This window comes from Psittacula echo (assembly GCF_963264785.1).
Source record: "Psittacula echo genome assembly, chromosome: 5".
In the NCBI taxonomy this organism is placed as follows: Eukaryota; Metazoa; Chordata; class Aves; order Psittaciformes; family Psittacidae; genus Psittacula; species Psittacula echo.
The window spans coordinates 39,098,544-39,117,632 of record NC_137739.1 but is presented as its reverse complement, the minus strand read 5'-3'; the positions used below and the strand labels follow the sequence as shown (position 1 = coordinate 39,117,632).

General features: G+C 49.5%; 1 protein-coding gene across 1 annotated transcript in view; it reads right to left on the bottom strand.

Annotated features, from left to right (window-relative positions):
• Positions 1-10,557, bottom strand: part of SLC25A22 (solute carrier family 25 member 22) — a gene marked incomplete at its 3' end in the record, with an annotated part of 49,782 nt that extends 39,225 nt beyond the window's left edge. Inside the window, exon 1 of the mRNA XM_080619588.1 lies at positions 10,487-10,557. The remainder of the gene's footprint in view (positions 1-10,486) is intronic.
• Positions 10,558-19,089: the final 8,532 nt, after the last annotated feature.

Sequence of the window (19,089 nt, the reverse complement as noted above, 5' to 3'; positions counted from 1 at the left end):
TTTGCCAAAGTTTATTTCTGTACATTTCCACCTCCCAACCTATGTCATATCATGCTGATTCATTATATAGACCCTTTCCTACAGGCACTGTAGAGCATAGGAAATATTCAGGGCTGGCTGGCTGGCAAACCTCACTGAAAGCTTCCTTCCATCTACTGTGCCTCCTGCTAATTCCCTTCACAGCTCTGCTCATTAATAAAAATACAACACAATAAAAGAGAACCACACACATACACAACTTGCCCAAATTCCCTCCGTACTGGCTGATCCTGAGTCACCACCAGCGATTAACTGTTGCCATGTGCTGAGGAGGACACGGTTATTAAATTAATAGGGGCTGCTTAACCTGGCTACAAATATACATGAGTTCTTTGTGCCTTAGTGAGCTAATAAGGCATGTGCTAATTACATTAATTCAAACAAGCCTAGTGTGCCCTTAGGGCAAAGTGAGAGAAGGGCACAGCAAACCCAAGCTCCTCCATAATAGCTGTGCAAGAGTGGAAAGTACTTGCCTTGACAGAGCTTTCAGAAGAGAAGCATTGGAGCACTGCAGCTTGCACTCTGGAGTTCGCTCAGCTCAGCTGCCTGGCTCACATGAAAAAGCCTTGCTCATTCACCCCTCTCTGAAGGGCCAGCCAGCTTGTTCCCTCCTACCTCTGTGGCCCAGAGCACATCACAAGGCTTGGGATGGGAATGTGCTGCTTTGGGACTGTGAGCATGGGACCGTGAGCATGGGACCCTGCAGGCAGCCCCTTTCCCACAGGCACCACATGGCACGAGCAGCCTCCTGCCACGAAGGAGCACCAGGGGCTGCAAGCCACCCAGCATCCTGCCACATGCCACTCCTCACGCTGACCCATCTCCTCCATGACCCTAGAGTCAGCCACGGGCAGCTTGGTAGGACAGGCTGCAGTGCAAGCTCAACCACGTTAGGCGATCCCAGTTGGCTTCCTAAACCCATCTGCACTGGGGACTGGTGGGACCATGTGCATCTGCCATGTCAAAATAGGAACAGAGACTTCAGAAACAGGAGGGAGAAGGAACAGATCGTGGCAGGAAGGAGCAAAAGGACAGCAAGAAAGACACATGCAGCCCCAGCAAGGTTCAGACATGCTCAGAGAGGAGCCTCCAGTCCCAAGGGAAACCACTTTCCTCACCTCTGCCACCCCTGGCAAGGAGCCTGCCTCAGCATCAGCTGTGCTCACAGTAGGAGTGCCTGCTAGGCACTGCCACCACCTCCTAGTACGAAAGGGAGGGAGAGGAAGAGGAGAGGAAGTCGGTCGTATTTCTTTGCATCTCCAAGGATATGTGCTCACTGAGCACTTTCTAAAGCGTGCACTTGTTCCTGTGAACACTAGGGGAGTGTGCCACAGCAAAGCAAAAGATGGGTTTCCCCCCTCTCTGTTCCCACTTCCTCCACGCACCTGGCGGTACAGAGGGCCGTCACCAGGAGACCTGGAAAAAGCAACCACCTTTCGCTGGCAGCAAGGACTATGCCATGCACATTGCAGAGTGTTCTAAAGACACAATGCTGACTCTTCCCCTCAAAGAGAGACTCTACAATCAGGCACTAAGCAAGACCCAGGGCTGTGAAGGGGTAATACAACACGGCTTGTCCTGCATAGACACTGGTCCAGACTCGATGCAGTCTTGACAGTGTAGTGGCAGAGAAGATGCAAATATTTGCATGAAGGAAATCATACTAGGGATTTTTAGCCCCTGGAAAGTGGATCTCTCTCAAACCATGTGATTCTTTTTTCCCAGCAAAGGCTGTGGTTACTCAACCACTAGTCCAACTTAACTTCAGGCTACTTCCAAAGAGTAGGGAACTCTTCCTTCCCCCAGCAACCAAAGGAACTCATTTCAGACCAGGCCTATTCCCAGGTCAATGCATAGCTGTGAACACGCAAATGCTTGTGCCAGCACAAAAAGAGAGAGGGGCAGGAGTGAGCAGCAGGGCTGCCCCTCCAGCAGCAGCCTCCAGCCTAACTGTTGTATGTACTGGAAAAACTAAAACCAATAAACAACAACAAAATAGAACAAGAACCCCTCCAAGGAAGCCTGGGATATAAGGGCTTCGGGGGCCTAAACAGAATTCAGAGCTCTGGGAGGCTGTATGTCAACCGATAGCTGTCATTTGGAGTCCTCAAGAGGGACTGCACAAGCCTGGCTGGAACAGCAATGAATCCAGCAAACCTTTCACCCTGCCCCTGCAGCAAAGCCACAGCGCACTGACAGCACCAGCCACCAACGTGGGTGCCAATGCCAAAATATTGTAGGTTAATGAAACAGGTCCCCACGGTCTGGAAGGACATAAACCCTCCTGTGTCACCCTCTGGAGTTAGGAGCTGGGCTACACCTAAGGCAATGTGACAGAGAAGCATCAAGCAAGAGCTACCATGCAAGCATACTGCTGTACAGGTTGCAAGCTCAGCTGCTTGCTAGAGCCAAGTCTGTATTTCAGGTGCCTTTTGTACAAAAGACCAGAAATGAGAGTACACAGGATAACAAAAGGACATCTCCCAGCCTCCCAAACACTGCAACAGCAGGTAGACACCTTCCAGAGGAAGGAAGCTTATTACTAATCACTGAAGGCAGAATTTGACCAATGCTCCCAGTACACTAGAAGAATGTCAGTTAAATGTCATGTTAATCAATATTCCTTGCCTCTCAGCCACATGAAGAGCAATACAGGACACTGCTGCTGCCAGTTCCTTTGCTGCAGGGATACATGAATGTACCTGCTCTGCTCCTGCATCACAAACAATTCTCTCCTCCCACCTCAGTTTGCTTTCGCCAAAGCTGTCCAGATCACAGCAAAATGGTTCCTTGCTAAATGCACATCAGCGGCCCCACACTGATGTTTTTGTTGCTCCTAAAGAGGTTAGCAGCTCTTCCAGGGAAAGTCATACATGCTTTGTGACAAGCAGTGGAATTGTCTGCAAGGGGACTGCAGCCACCACCTGACAGCTCAGGAGTCTGTGGCATGATGCATTTACCAGCTCTCTGCTCACCCAGAATACTGTGAACCAGCGGGAAGGCAGGCAAGGAAAAGAAAGAGAATGACAGGTGAAAAGTGAAATAGGTCAAACTTTGAAAGTCATTCTCTGGACATTAAATGTCTTACTTGGCTACCCTGCATGTGTGGTGAAATGCTGATACCTGCCAGATGCATCCACAAGAATTTACCTGACACGGTAAGCATCGTCAGTAAAGCAATTCATTTTGCACTGCTTAAGAATTAGACCTGTTTTCAGAAAGTCAAAAAACCTTACCTGACAGCCCTGCTCTAACTACCAACCAACACTGTCTCACCAAAGAGTGCATAGCAGGAAGAGCAAATAGCATTAGACACAACAAAATTGTGCCAGCGAGCAATGCAACAGGCACATTGTGTGGGAAGACTAACAATGGTTTGGCAATACAGGAACCAGACACACTGCTCTGCTCCAGAGGTCCTTGGACAAGGATTTCTAGGCTCTAATCCATGATCCACACCGGAGACAGCTTTTGCTACTGGCATGGGAACCTGACTGCCCCATAGCAAGGCCCACAAAAGAGGTGGCACAGTCTACTGCTGCTGCCAAAGTTGGTGTCAGGACCCCAGGTCTGCTACCAGCTGAGGAAACCATGTTCTCCTTCCGCTGCATGAGCAGAACCTCATCAGGAGACAGGAGGTTACCCACAGCAGCCAGCTCTGCTATTGCTCTGTAGAGTCCCCAGCCATGACCATGTAAAGCCTCCCTCATTTCATGCCCTCTCAGGCTAACAGCAAGTTTGTCAGCTCACATATATGCATAGGTGTGTCCAAACAGCCCTTTGCCACAGCTGATCAGTTTGCTTCCACCTCCAGACCACCTCAATTTACACTGTCACAGGTAGAGGTAATCGTGTCAGCGCAAGAGACCACCTGACTGCCGGAAGACCACAGTGTGATCTGACATCTCACCTTATCCCATGCCTCTGCAAAAGTAGCCACAGCTCACCTCCACCAGAGCAGCCAAACCTCCCGACAGGAGAAGCAGGAGCTTGCTCAACACCAAGGACCTGGCAGGAGCTGCAGAGACTGAGTCAGCGGTGCACAGATGCCTCCTGAGCAGGCAGGGGCTGCGGGAGCAGCCTGCTCAGCCTCCCCAGGAGCATGCAGGCAAGCAGCACGCTGCACAGTGCACGCAGGCATGCACCCACATACAGTGCAGCAGCGGCCTGGCATTTCTTCCCTCCTTTGCAGAGCCAAATTCAGACCATCTGTTGAGGTATTTCTGCAAATCATCCCTCTTTCAGGAAGGGCCGGGGGCTGAGTTTAGTTGTTTATATAGTGTCTGGCATTTCTGTAGCACTTATCACTTCAGTATTCAAGCTATTTCCTTCAGGCTCTCCATTAGTTTTGAAGAACCAGAGCAGGGCACCAATGTATCTGGATTGTAAGTTTCTGGAGAGATAAAAACAAACAAACAAACAAAAGCAGGACAGTTCAGGGAAAGGGTCAGGCCAGCACAAGGTAGTTTATGTCCTTTAAAAGAACTACCACCCTTACAAAATAGCTATACAAAATAGTTCATAAACAACAGCTGCTCCCAAAGGATGAGATGAACCAACAAGTGCTCCTGTTGCCTTACAGAGAAGGGCTCGGATTACACAGGTCATGGAAAATGAAGCTACCCCCATCTTTGAGGAAGCCAACACAAAATGAAAAACGAAAACGAAGCACCCAGAAGAGATCACTTATGACACCAGATGATATCTTCTGCAACAGCTTGCACTGCCTTTGCTTACAAGTGGCAAAACCCTGGAAGTGCTGCTGTCCCTATTCAATTGTAGGGGCAGGTCAGAGACAGACATTTTACTGCTTATTCAAGGTCATGCTCTGGATCTGTGGCAAAGGCGAACACTGTACCCAAATTCACAGTTAGTCCTGCCATATCCCGTTGCTAAAATATGCTTCCTTCTTTTTTCTTTTGTAAATCCCTGCCTATGACAGATCACAGCACTGAACAGGACATCAAACACACCCCCAGTCCGCATGTGGCCTTGGCGAAGGTGTTTCCATCCCACTCTACCCTTCAGGCAACAGGGAATTGCCCTCATCTCCTCGGCCAAGGTGTGCAGGGAGCACACCTACTAAAGGAAGGAAGGGGTCAGACACCACAGTGGAACGGACAGAGTAATCAGCAGCAACAGAAACAACAGACTAAGGACACCGCATGCTACCACTCCCTTCCACACATTTATCCACGCAAAGCCAGCACTTGCTGGGCACAGCACACAGCACGGACCCTCGATGAAACAAAAAGGTTTCACTATAAGATGCAAATGAATGCAGAAATGAAGGATCACGGCCATCGGCTAGCCTTCTGGGCTGATCTGAATGAAGAGCTCACCTGCACAGCATCTCTCTCCCACTAAAATGACTTGCTGAAAGTCCTGTACCTCCATGTTCTAACCAAAAAAGAAAAGCACACATCTCTCTTGCCAAAGGCCTCCTCCAAGCCAGTTAGTCACTCAGTGTAGCAGCACTGCTGCTCTATATATGAGAGGAAGTTTTCCTTCTCCTTGCCTCCCCTCAATTTGTCCATGAAGCTGGGACAGCCTTTAAATCAAGAGTGTGAGCCTCAACCATGGAGTCAAACTCTGGGTGGGGCAGGCAGCACCTTTGGTGGGACTTCAGTCATCTGCAGCTGCTTGAATTCATGCCATTCTGTGAAACACAGCTGAATCAAAGGAAAAAATAATAAATCCAGACAGCTCTCCTGATACACCACACACCAACATCAGTGCTAAAAGGAAACAGCAGGGCATAGGGAGGTTTGACAAGGCGTAGCCACCCACCCACAACAGCACCACCAAACTGAGAGCAAGAACTGGTTATCAAAAAGTTTAACAAAAGAAGTGTACAACTGCATTGCTGTGAGCAGCTCACCACAGGCTGCATTAAATCAACAGAGACCCCACAAATTAAATAAATGGTATCCCATCACATTTATCCTGACACAGAATAAGCATTGCAGACCAGGTGCCCTTCCCTTCTCCAGGCGCATAATCTCCATGTAGGCGGCCCTCCTAAGACAGCAAATACTGAAAGCTTTTATATTTGCATATGTGTAAGAGGAAACTGCCAAACAGAAATCCAAACTGCCCAGAGTGACAAGGTCTTTTCATGGGGTTGTCTGGGATTTTGCCTTGTTTTCTAAAGCTTTTGTACTCCCTGTTAACTTTATCTTCACAATTGGAGCTACCAATAAAAACTGAGAGGTTAAAGCAACATCCAGTTTCGCGTTGGACAGCTCAATCCACCTCCTCCTTCCTGCTACGTTTGCACTGGAAGGCAAACAGAAGAGGACAGGAAAAAGTTATTTATCTGCTGCTGGGATTAACTTGAGCAGCACAGCATTAGCTCCAGCAACCCACTGTGCTATTAGCTGGATATGGCCAAATGATGGTCCCCACTGCAATCAGGCACAGGCCAGAAGACTCAGCCTTGCAGAAGAAAGGCAGCTTCATCAAATCACAGCACTAGGGAACAAAAACCACACTGTCCTGTTAGACTGCGGGCACCTCTTCAGCAGAGGAGGGGATGCACTTGCAGTCCTGTCCCCGTCTCACTGCACATAGACAGGCTAGAGTCCATGAGAGAAACTGTGCATTTATGAGAAATGCACCATGAAACACACACACTGTGTATGACATGTTCAATAGTAAGAAATTAAGACAATGCACTAGCTCACACAGGCAGCACCCATAGCTCATTGGCCATGAAAGCAACCGATAATTCCAACTGTCCAAAATTCCTGGTAGCGCAGGAAAATGTACAAACATGGGCATTAAAGCAGTCTTCTGCATTTCCTAAAGACATGGTTAAGAATTTAGGTGAATACATACATGGACGTAAAAGGAATAGTAACTAGTCTTTATGTACCCGCAGTAGCAGAAGGCAGGATGCTTTGACCAGGCAGATTCTTCCCCATCCTGCACTGTTGCTATTGAAGGAGCAGCGCAGGTGCTGGTTTTTACACAGTACTGCAGATTTAAACGGGAGCAGAGGCAGCTGGAAGAGAAGCGCGTCCAACTGGAAGCCTAACGGGACATTTACCAAACCTGTAAATGACAGGCTAAACAGGCTGAGTGCCCAGGCGCTTCCTGTAGCTTGAGGGCTTCTACATGACAGCCCAACCTCAGCGGCTGCAAACCAGATTTACTCTGCTGCCTCTACCAGAGCAACATCAACTTACTCCAATCACGGGTGAAGGCACACAGCTCTGGGACACTGCTGAACTGCCAGCAGCTGTGTAGAACAAGGAAAAAAGTTCAAAGCAAACACTCTGAAAAAGGACAACCAAGAAGGTATTAGGAAGAAATGCCTCTCTGTTCTGAAACAGCCTAGAAAAGGGGAGATTGCAGAAACTCCCTTCATAGAACATGAGCATCCTATCATAATGTACATGAACTACAGTACTCTCGATCATAACGAAACTCATTTGTCCCAGCCATTCCAAACCCAGTTTGGTTACATGTCATCTCCTCAGCATAGGATCTCCTAACAACTGAACAAAAATATTTTACATTTTTCCACCTCTTTTCCTTCTTCCTTGGTGCCTAGTTCAATGATTTTTTATGTCATTCTGGCAGGACAATTTGATTTGACACAGGTAGGAACAGCCCATTAAGAGATACACCTGTACAGGGCATCTTACTGACACTGGAAAATTGGCAGTGCAAAAGATTTGCCATTCCCTGCCCTCAAGTGAGCCCAAGGATCAAGTGACAGAATAAAGCATCACACTGGAACAGCCATCACCAAGGGACACAACTCCGCCACATTCAACGCTGCTAACCTTTTTTGGCCACAAACTTCACAAGGACACACCACCTTCCAGCAGCTACTGTGAATATGGCAATTGCCCTCCCAAGAGTGTTTTACTTCCACAGTGGGGTGAAAGAGAGTCAAGAGGCTATAAAACAACTAACCCCCAGTCTAGCAGCAAACCCAAAGCCTGGCCCTTTGGAGGACCAGAGATAGATCACACAGCCTACACCACACCTATGCGCTCCTTGTTGCGGGACAAGGAGCAACTCACTGCTCCTGCCTCTTAAAGCCTCCTGGCTGCAGATTATTCAGATAAAACCCTAAGTGCCAGAGATAATTAACTACTTTTACAGCACTGCATGGTCATCACGCACCCTGTAACAAGGGTGTTTCTTAAACCAGTGTTTACCCCTCATGGAAAAGCTGCTCTTAGGGGAATCTGCAAAATTGCTACCCCAGTCAGGGATGCTGACTCTTAAGTGTCTCTAGCTAAACACAGTACAACATTTTCCCACCTTAAAATGCTGCTGCCCTACTCCAGAAAATGTCTCCCTCCTACTATTTCACAATTCTCAGCATGACAACACTTACGCAAGAACAACTGTATAGGCACATGAAACGCTTACGGCTCCTAAGCAAGACTTTCTCCATTATAACACCCTCACCAGAGCACAGCTCCAAATCCTCACAGCTCCCAGACTTTGAGGCACACCAAGTTCTAGCCACTGTGTCTCAGTACCTCACACCTCTGTCCTGCCAGAGACCAGAAAACAAAACACGACACAGAACCGAGCAGGGGGGCTGCTTCCACATGTACATGTTACTGTCACTGTGGCCAGCCATGTAGGTATTTTCCCTGGTCTTGCCCACTAATTTAAATCTTAGCAGGCAAGAGGGAGCAAACGGCCCTGTCAGGCTATCAGCGATTTCTACCTTCTAGTGACCTAATACAGCACATTCCTACTTCTTAAAATGACATCAGGAGGATCTGCTAGGGCCCTGGCAACTTAGTAAGACATTAACAAGATTCTTGGGCATCAAACAAGGCTGCAGACTTTCCTTTAGAGCAGTGCCAGGCTCCAACTTATGACACAGATTTGCTCCTTACTCCTACTTGGCTCTGCCACGGATCACCCTTGCCCTCAAAACATCACGTTCCTTACTATGATGGGCACTCGCTGAACAAACGAGCCCAAGGGCACAGAACCAGGAGAAAAACTTTGTCTGTGTGAATGACAAGAAGCAGTAGTAGTGCACAGTTAAAAATCTTACAAGCAAGACATTCTAATGGATAAATCCTCATTAAGTACTGGTGTTTATTTTCTGGTGAAGAGGTAAGAGCAACTCCTCCTGTTAGACCTCATCTATACCTTTGTTTATAACAGCCTAAAAAGCATTAACACAAGCTGAGGACAAGAAGATGACCACCCTCCAAGTTCCACATGATACATCGTTATCAGCCAAGCACCACTCTAGTTCAATTGCATTTTGCTTGCCATTGCCAAGAAGCAAGTTTTTGAGAGGCAATGCCACAGTGACTTGCAGTGATAAAAATCACTGCAGATACCATCCCAGCAGCAGCAGCCACACCACAAGAGGTCAGATCCTAACAGCAGAGAGACTAACGGAGATGAACACACTGTGGTAAGAACAACCAACCTTTAACTGTGAACACCTAATACATATTAGGCTAAATAAATATAGCTGAGATTGTGCCCTGATGTTTGTTACTCTGACAGCCTGTCGAGGTGTGGAAAACAAAAGCTGAGAAGACCTGCAGGACAGAGGCCCTGGGCATTGGAAAATCCTATTTCCACAACTGCACCCTCACCCAGCAGGAGCCTAGCTCTGTGGGGGTTGCAGAGAGGAGAGGATGCTTGGGGTCCAGTTTCCAGGGTGACCTTGAGGAAATCCCACAGCCTATCCACATTTTCACATTCCCCATCCACAGGAGGAAGAGCACATTAACCTTGACCTACCTCAGAAAAGCACAGATCTGCCTTAGGAGGGCCTGGAAGGAGCTCAGAGGGGCTTAGATGCAGGATCCCGAGCTGTGACCAGGGTAGCCGGAGGCTCTGAAACCCCGAAGGAACGTGCAAATCGCTTACAATATAAAAAGCGGGAGCTCCGAGGCACTAAAGGGCACGGCTGGGACCACACACGTGTCACCCGCAGTCTCCCCGGCGCGGCAAGGGGGAGGACGGGCAACGCCGCTACAGCACCCAGCACCCGGCAAGGGCAGCCCCGGAGCCAAGGGAAGCACGGGGCGATCTCCCCCAGGCTCGGCGCTGACACAGGCGGACCTGCGCCCCAAATCCAGGCAGACGGACCCCCACCCGCTGGGACCGTCAGGCGGGAGATCGGCACTTCCCAGGGTGAGGGGAGCAAGTGGAGGGCTTACAACCCTCGGGATAAGGGAGGGGAAGTGGGATCCAGGGGAGCCTGCGCCCCCCGGGGTGGGGAGGGTACAAGGGGGCCAGGGAACCCGCAGCCCCCGGGGCGAAGGGCCGGCCCCCCATGGACCAGGGATGCAGGAAGGGGGCTCGGCACAGCCCTGAGGCGAGGGGCCGGTGCAGCTGGAGCCAGGCCGGGGGAGGCGAGCTGCAGCCCGGTGGCAGGAACGCTGCCGGGACACCCAGCAGCACCACCCTAGAGCCGGGGAAAGGCCGCGCCCGCACTTACCGGTCCGGGGCGGCGGCGGCGGGTTCCCGCCGGGGCCGGAGACCGGTGCTGCGCGGGGTGCGGAGCTGCTCGGCGCGGCGCGGCCCGGCCCGGCTCAGCTCTGCCCCCTCTGGCAGCACTCGGCGCAGGAAAAACCTCCGCCGCCGTCCCCGCCGCCGCCGGGCCCTCCCCGCTGGGGCGGCCGCCGCGTCGCCACGGCAACGCGGGCTGGGGCTGCCGGGCCTGGCTGTGGTCTCCCCTGGCGCGGGCACTTCCCGGAGCGCCACGTCACAGGGTTCGGCAGCCGCGGGGTGCCCCGCCGTGCTCGTCGCCTTTCCCCCCGGCAGCAGACACCCCTCGCCCCGCCGCAGGGCGAAGTGCGCGTTCGCTCAGCAAACCCGTCAGCCATCTTGCAGGCACCTGGCGAGGCGGCCCGCGGGTGGAACAACGGGACAAGCGAAAATGGGGGGGTGCGGGGGGCGGTGGTGGTAATAAATGTCATTCCCTTCACAATAAAGATCCTTCAAAATAAAGACCAAGCTGATTGTGGTCAGTTGGGCCACAGTGCTTACTGCGTGCTGCCCCGCTGGACAGCCTCCAGGCCACACGTGGGCATGGCTTTCGGGTTTAATAGGCTCTGTCATGGTTTCCGGAGCGTAATGGGTCCTTGCACAAAAACATCCACAGAGACCATTTCAGTGGCTTTGGAAACTAAGCAAGAAGGTGAGGAACACAGCGGCAGCCAGCCTGTTCTCTGTGTGCCTCTTGGGATGATGTCCCCGGGTGTGACGGCACCAAGGAAAGAGGGGAAGATGTCCAGGGAAAGGCTTCTGAAGAGCATCCTTCACGGTTCACGGGCACCAGGCATGGTGAGCGTGGGGTTACCAGCTCTGTGACAAAGGCTCACAGTAGCCAGCAGGGCGTTAATACACGCCTGTGGAACGAATTGGAGATGGTGGACAGGGAGCAGGGATGGTGGACTGCGTCAGGCTAATGAGGACATCGTGTACATAGGAGAAGCCACAAGTATAGGAAATCACAATGAACAGCCCAGAAACATGACAGATGTGCATACACCTGAAAAAGAGAGGAGCTTGTTATCACAGTTAGGGATCTGTAACCCAAGGGGAGAAGATGTTCACCAGGTATTGGCAAAGCATCAGGGGCCAGTGCTAGTGAGTTGGATGTAGGTGAGAAAGGGAGCAGCATATGCCCTTTTCAACCTGAACTGGGCAAAGCATGAGAAGATAGAGCATAGAAGGTGGAAAGCTCACTCCAGAATGACGGTGCCCGACCAAGGAAGAAGACCTGTGCACCATGGCCGCTTTTTTGGCATGTACTGGATGAGCACCCATCATTGGATGAAAATTCAAGTGCTGTGTGCAGGGAGCCACCGGCACAGTCTGCCCAACCCCACAGCCTTGTCTCCACCACGTCCTTGGGATAGCAGGCAGCAAGGCACGGGTTGCAGGCAGGCTGCTGTGGCAGGCACTGACGAAGGGCTCCCCCAGTTTGAGGAACAGTGAAACAGTGCATGGGAGCTGCAGTCACCCCTTCTCATTCCCCAGCTGCAACAATCCTTCCCAGCCCCTTCCTTGGTGGTGGCAGGTCCCCACTGCCCTGTTTTGCGAAGGCATCAGCGGGTTTCAGTGAGCTGTACCAACTTGGACAAAAGCTGAACTGAACTCGGGGTGAATTGAGGTGCATAGGTTTTACCATTTATCATAATGTGCCATCCCATAGATGTGCAGGTATGACAGCACTATCCCCTGGCAAAGAAGAGGTTAACACTCTCCAGTTTTGTGCTGAGTTTTAAGAGGACTGCAATCACCGGTCTTTATTTTTGGTTCTTCTGCAAAAAAACAACTGCTCTTTATAACCCGCGTGGCACAAAGGAGCCGTTTCTTCCGGCAGCCTTGAAGAGATGGGTTAGAAACAAGCAGAAGAAAGTTCTCATTCAGCGAGTGCCAGGTTGTCAAGGTTTCCTCTGCTCTCAAACACACTTTTTTTTTTTCATCTGGCAGACACAAGAGGGATTTAAAACTGTTTAGTACAAAATGGAGCTTCAAAAGCAGCAATGTCTGTGTCAGACACAAGGTGAACAGCAGAGCTCAGGACCTTCTGTATTGAGGCAATATTATTGTCATCATGGCTCACACAGGAGCATTATACCAGGTTTGTGCTTGTCTTGTCACAAAGCTCCCCGTGCACGAGTCTCCAAATCCTGTGCTGTGTTCAGCCCAGCTGCTGGAGAGGCCATGGGCTCGTTTAGCCCTGCCAAGGATGTGGGTCAAATTCAGTTTGCTGGCAAAGAAAGAGGCTTTCACGAGGTCGCGTTTTTCAGCTTCCTTCCCCATTTGCATTACTTTCTATTTTAATAAACTGTGGCGTGATAGTGACGTCCCCGCGTGCCTGATGAGTGTGGGTATTAAACCAACGCTTAACAAAGCCAAACTGGGCAAGAGTAGTCACTGCTTCCTTGTCCTGGTGGCCATCCTGCAGGCGATTACCAGCTCGCTGATAGACAATTTAACTGATAAAGATTGAAGAGGCAGTAACATATAATTAGCACCGTCAACATCGTTTTCTGGAAAAATCAATCTCAACCGGGCCTGATCTTTTTCTCCATTGGGAGCACAGGATGGGTTACCAAAGGTAACAGCACAGAGGTGATAGGGGAGGCATCCAGCATGCAACTGCTGAGAATACAGCCAAACAGGATGAATAAAACGAACAGATTCACATTTTAAATGCTGAGAATCACCCAGACACTGCTGACCCAGTAGGTCTGGTTTCATTTTCTGTGCAGGCACTTGACATTACAGAAGTGAGAGCGGATGTAGATGCAGCTGGAGAGTGAAGGAGATGCACAAAGGGGACAGCTCCACCTCAAGCCTGGCTCTGTTGTCTCTGAGGGCTCAAGGCCGCAAGATCATGCAGGTGAACCAGCATACATGGTCTGGCTGTCCCCTCCGGCCATCTTCCCTTGGAAGGAGGCTGTGGATGTCTTCTTAGTAGCTATGTGATTTAAATGCCTAACAACTAGTAGGAGGGAAGCCTCTGATGCTCAAGGCACACCAGTGTTTACCACATTGTGAACCACCAGTCACAACCCTCTGAGACTGGTCATTCAGCCAGTGCTCAGTCCACATCACTGTTCGCTCACCCGGCCCACACTTGCCTGATGTTGTGTGAGACAGTGTCAAAAGCCTCGCTGAAGTCCATGTAGATGACTGGTAGACAGCAGATGGAGGCTCAGCAATATTAGCCTCTGAAAAAACAAAAACCAAGCAAAAAGCTTTCAGGCTTCCATCATTAATCATCAACAAGCTAAAAAGGCAACATGTCCCACAGGGCTGGCAACCTCCAGTAAGCACCAGCATCTCACCCTTCCTAGCACCCACAGGGCTCCAGCCTCAGGGCTACCTGACACCCAGCAGCCCTGTTTCCTGCAAGCCCTGGCTCCTTTGGCACCCAGCGCAGGCTCCCACACTCAGCACAGAGAGCACAAGGGAAAGCTGTTCTGTGCCATGCATGCTTATCTCCCGGATAAACCAGCAAGGCACTTTTGTTTATTGAGTGCCGATGAATGGCCGCTGTCTTGGCTGTGAGATCGGCCTCCAGATCCCACTCTGAGCGCAGCTGCTGGCAGGGAGCCCACAGCTGCAGCCACCTATTGCCGCAGGAGCCCTTCACCAGAGTTTACCTCTTCATTCCAGGGAGAAATTGCCCCACAGCATCCCACCATCTGCGTCTGCCCCTGTGCAGAGGTGGCACCAGGTTTATAGGGCACTGCAAGACAGGGAACATCACTGTCTTTCCTAGGGGTATGTGGCCAAGCAACACCAAATGGTGCCATTTGCTCCAGGATTTTATGGTGTTCCCCACTCTCCACAGCATATTTGTTCATCTGCTCTTCCAGCACTGGCAAACAAGTAAGGAAAATCTGCGGCTGCACTAAGCTGCTTTTTGGGCAAGAAAGGTGAGATGGCTCCATGCCACCAGGCTGGAGGGTGAAGTGGACACCCAGGACACTGTCATCCTGCCTTGGGTCAAAATAAAATGGCCTGACATGCAGGGAGAGTCATGGCTTCTTGGGCTCACAGCCTTACAAAGAGCTGCCACAAGCTTCTTTCAGGGCCATGTTATTTTGGGCCCCCAAGAAACCGACGGATCCATTTATGACTGCCTCTGCCCTCCAGCCGTCACTGATGCACAACAGTTGTCACAAATAGCATGTTTCATCAGGAAAAAAAAGGTTTTCTGCATAAGGAACGAAGAGAACTCAACATTTTCTGAAGCTATTTGCGCTTTCATTAGAAATACCAAGGTTTACCCTTGATGGTTCAAGCAGAGAGCTGACAGGGTGGTGAAAGCCTGGAAACTTACAGCAGCTTGAGCAACTAAAAGAAGAGGAATATTAGCTTCCTGTTTTCCCAAGTCACTCACTCAGTGTCTGCAGACAGCATCCCTCAAGTTCTCATGTCCCATTAGCTGAATCAGACCTACTCAACTCCTCCATGTGAGGCTGTCCTGTACCCTTGTGATCAACCTGTGGCCTCCTGTGACCCAGCATTTTATGGCCACACAGGACCTGTGTGGTTCCACCTGGTGACCCACTGCGTGGGAGCAGTGACCCAGTGCTTTGGACTTGGTGAGTCCACAGGCCTCTGATGAGATGCAGTGAAAACAAGGCAGAGTAGTTGTTTTCAAGCTTATCATGTGTAGGGCTTGTCTCTCTCTTTGGGCAGTGATGTCTGGTTTGTTATGAGTCACCACTGATATTGTCAATCCAGGAGCAAAGCTCAGCCACATGGGGTCTAGGTAACAGCCACCCCTGACCCATGAAGGCCTGGTCTCCTTATCCATAGGGTAGCTTCAGCTTCAGCGGAAGCAAGATTGTTTTGTTTTCCTACAGAATGCAAGTAGAGATGTCTGATCTTCCTCCTCTGCCTGCTTTGTTTCTCCACATACTCTGTTGCTGCTGTCTTATTTATCTCCCACCTGAGAAAGGCAGCCTCGCTCTCTTGCTCTTTCCATGTAGGAATGCATTCAGCTTTCTGTATTGGTTTGCTTTTTAGAGGATCTTTTTCCCACCAATTTAACCAATTACTTTCTGAACACAGTATTTATATTTTGCTTTCAAACATGTCACAGCAATGAGTCAGCATTACAAATACGCACAGTGGGGGAAAAATGTATCTCCTCTTGCTTATTTGAAGGTGATGTTGGAGTATTTCATTCAGTGCCACCTAGTTGAGAAGCAGTGGACAGCAAACAGTCTATTCACAGTCTTCATCCTTTCCCAGGAGATGTAACACTCTGCTGTAAAAGTTCCAAATACTCTGTAGTACTTGTGTCTTGGCATCCTTCCTGCCCCTTGCACATTTTCCAGTTTCACTATTTCCTATCTGGAAAAGACAAGAACTGCACTGGTGTTCAATGAGCAAACCAAGCAAAAGGATCTTAGTCCCAGCTTCCTAAAGCAGCCTTCTGCGTGGGCTCAAGCTACAGACCTACAGTGAGGCAGGAAGAGTAGAGGCTGAATTTTCCGTCATCATGATGCCAGCCTGGTTTCTGCATTACCCGGTCACCAAGTTCCTTCACGGGAGCTGAGCACTGAAATGAGCATCAAACTTTCCCCGTGAATTTTCAAACCACACCAGTTTACAGAATAATCATGCTTTAAGGACATACAGTTTATTTCTGTGAAGTTCAGGAAACAGACACATGCTTAATTGTAGCAAAGGCTATTTTCTGCATTTTAACAACATCAAACTGATAAGCATGGTGGGTTCACTTCAAGGCAGCCCTGGGCTGGGGCTCTGATGCACCAGTGGCTGAAAACCAGCCCCACACCCTTCCCAGTGAAAGCAATTCTTGTCTTTAAAGGCTCAAAACACGCTGTGATCCTCCTTTTGGGGGAAAACAGTGAATTTAAGGACCATCAGATTTCCCTTTCAATAGCAACAGCAGCATGATACTGTCAAGTATGGACACTATAGGGTTCCAAAGAGCAGGAAATCTTATAAATTGGCAGGTTATCTCATGATGCTTCCTCAGGTTTGTCTCAAGCTCAGTAGGACCATCCAGCCCTCATTACACCACAGGTATCTCCTTCTCCTTATCACAGCAATCCTATGGATGTGCTGAATTTTACAGTATTGTTGTCTGGCCACAGAAAGCAGACAAACTGAACACAGCCCCTGCGGGTTCCCTCCCACCTTCATATTTCCTTCAGGTCGCTTAGTGGGAATTGTGCATATTTTACTGCTGGGATCATGTAAACAGTTTAACCTCCTGCAGGATACTGTCAGGCTTTGCCTTCCTCTTTTTGTTTTATGGAATTAACACACTGATTTGAGCTTTGCCTGGCCTTTAATTTCTCAGCAATTTCTTTTATTGGTCTGTGCAGGGGCTGGAAGAGCCTTACCTGAATCTGTCTCCAGGCAGCTAGAGGACTGTTGTCATTAGCAGAACCTGGAAGTGGAGAGTGGTGTGGGGGAAACACACTATTCACCTCCCAGGGCCACCTGGTCATTCTACTGAAGATCTGCAAGTTTATGAAGTAGGAAAGGGTTTAACTATGACAGTTAGAGAGGTACAGATGTTACAGTCAAAAAAGGAGAAGGGTAAAATGTTCCCACTCCCAAACAATTTCTCCTTCTATTTCTTTTTTTTTTTTTTTTTTTTTTTTTTTGTAAGGAGGTTTTTCCTGTTTGAAATTTATTTGGGGAAAATTTGGATGCATCAGGATCATGCGCAGTAAAATCCACAAAATCTGCCAGATCATCAGGTAGGACACTGCAAGGTGCTTAGAAGGCACCAGAAAAAGCCAGATAGCTGGCTGGTATGTGATGAATTGATGAAAGAAGCCAGGAAGGAAATCAGTCCTTTAATTCCAAAGAATACATGACACATCAAGGGGAGGGGCAGTTCGCTGCTTCAACCATCTACTGCAACTGTAATCAGTATTTCCTGACCATAGCAACTACAGGCTTATGAAGGAGTTACTGTGCCTCAAAGAGGTTATTGACAAAGATAACATCTGAAAACAACATGCTTTCCTTTGACTTTCATCCAGCTCAAATATTTGCTGCCAAGTCAGCTGAAGGAAAGAGCAGTCGTGCGGTTGCTCTGATTTCCCTCTAGCACCTCTGTATCATCAGCTGGGTGCTTGCTTCAGTGTTTGGCAAGAAACCCAGATGCCAGTGAGGTGGCCCAGCCCAAGGGCTGCCACTCAGCAGTGAAAGACTGGAGATAACAATACTTGTCTGAGGTAGTTACTTACCCTTCCTTAAGTTACTGGCCCAAAACCTGACTACTGATGATACTGCCCAGGGTTTGGTATCCCCTGTCCCTTGGCCTGGTTGCAGCCCATACTCAAAGCAATCTAAACACCTAGCACTAACCTTCTTCTCTGCCAGCCTGATCTATTACCTGGAAGAGGGGTAGCTCTGGCGATTCACAGAGTCCAGCCTAGACATCCCCTATTTTGGCACTGGCTAACTCAGCTGTTGCCTGGCCATCACAAATGGAAATCTAAGTGCAGCCTAGCTTCATCCATGTGGATGCTACCTTATGCTACCTGTAGACTTCCTCAGCCTAGCTTTGCCTAGCCAGAAGCCTCCCACACCTTCACTAGAGGCCAGGCTAAGCCTGTGCACCATCCTCTCTAGATTAGCCTTGTTGCTCCCTACACTTGCACCACCTGAGCCCTAGTCATAGACTCAGCTAGCCAAACCCATGCCCTGAATGTTCTGTTTCCTGCCTTATCCCCACTGCAGGAAGGTCTACAAGGATACCATTAACTCCGCTGCAGTCTGTCCTGTGTTTTGCAGGCAGCAGTACCTCAGAGCTCTTCTCCCATTTCTGTGCAGCACAGCCAAGCTCGCCCATGTCTTTCTGTCAGCAGGTTTGTCTAATACCTTGAGGCATTTATGGGTTAGCAGACCACGCTGTGAAACAGTTAAGTGCTTGTTTTATTCCCAGTGGGAGCAACATGCCCAAATGCATCTCTCCAAAACTGGATGAAAGAACAAATACCTATTGCTATACATCAAAATTACAGACAAGAACACATAACACAGACTACCAGAGAAAACATACATACAAAAGAGACCTGCTGACTCGAACCCAACATGAGACTTGAAGGGCAGCACAGCCTAAGAAATCAGATCTGAGGGAGTCCATATACCCGAGATGACAACTCAAGTCTGCAAGTCTTTGTCCAATGCTCCAGATTGGACACTATAAACACTCCATGGGCTAAGATGATAGAATGGCCTAAAAAACCCCAAACAAACCCAAACCCAAATCAAAACAAACAAAGAAAACCCTAACCCCAAAAGCAGAACGATTTTATGCTTCTCAACAGTCCTGATGGCAGGTCTCAAACACAGCATCAGGGAATTAGAATCATAGAATCGTAGAATAGTTAGGGTTGGAAAGGACCATCTAGTTGGAAAAGATCATCTAGTTCCAACCCCCCTGTCATGGGCAGGGACACCTCACACTAAACCATTTCACCCAAGGCTCTTTCCGACCTGGCCTTGAACACCGCCAGGGATGGAGCATTCACAACCTCCCTGGGCAACCCATTCCAGTGCCTCACCACCCTAACA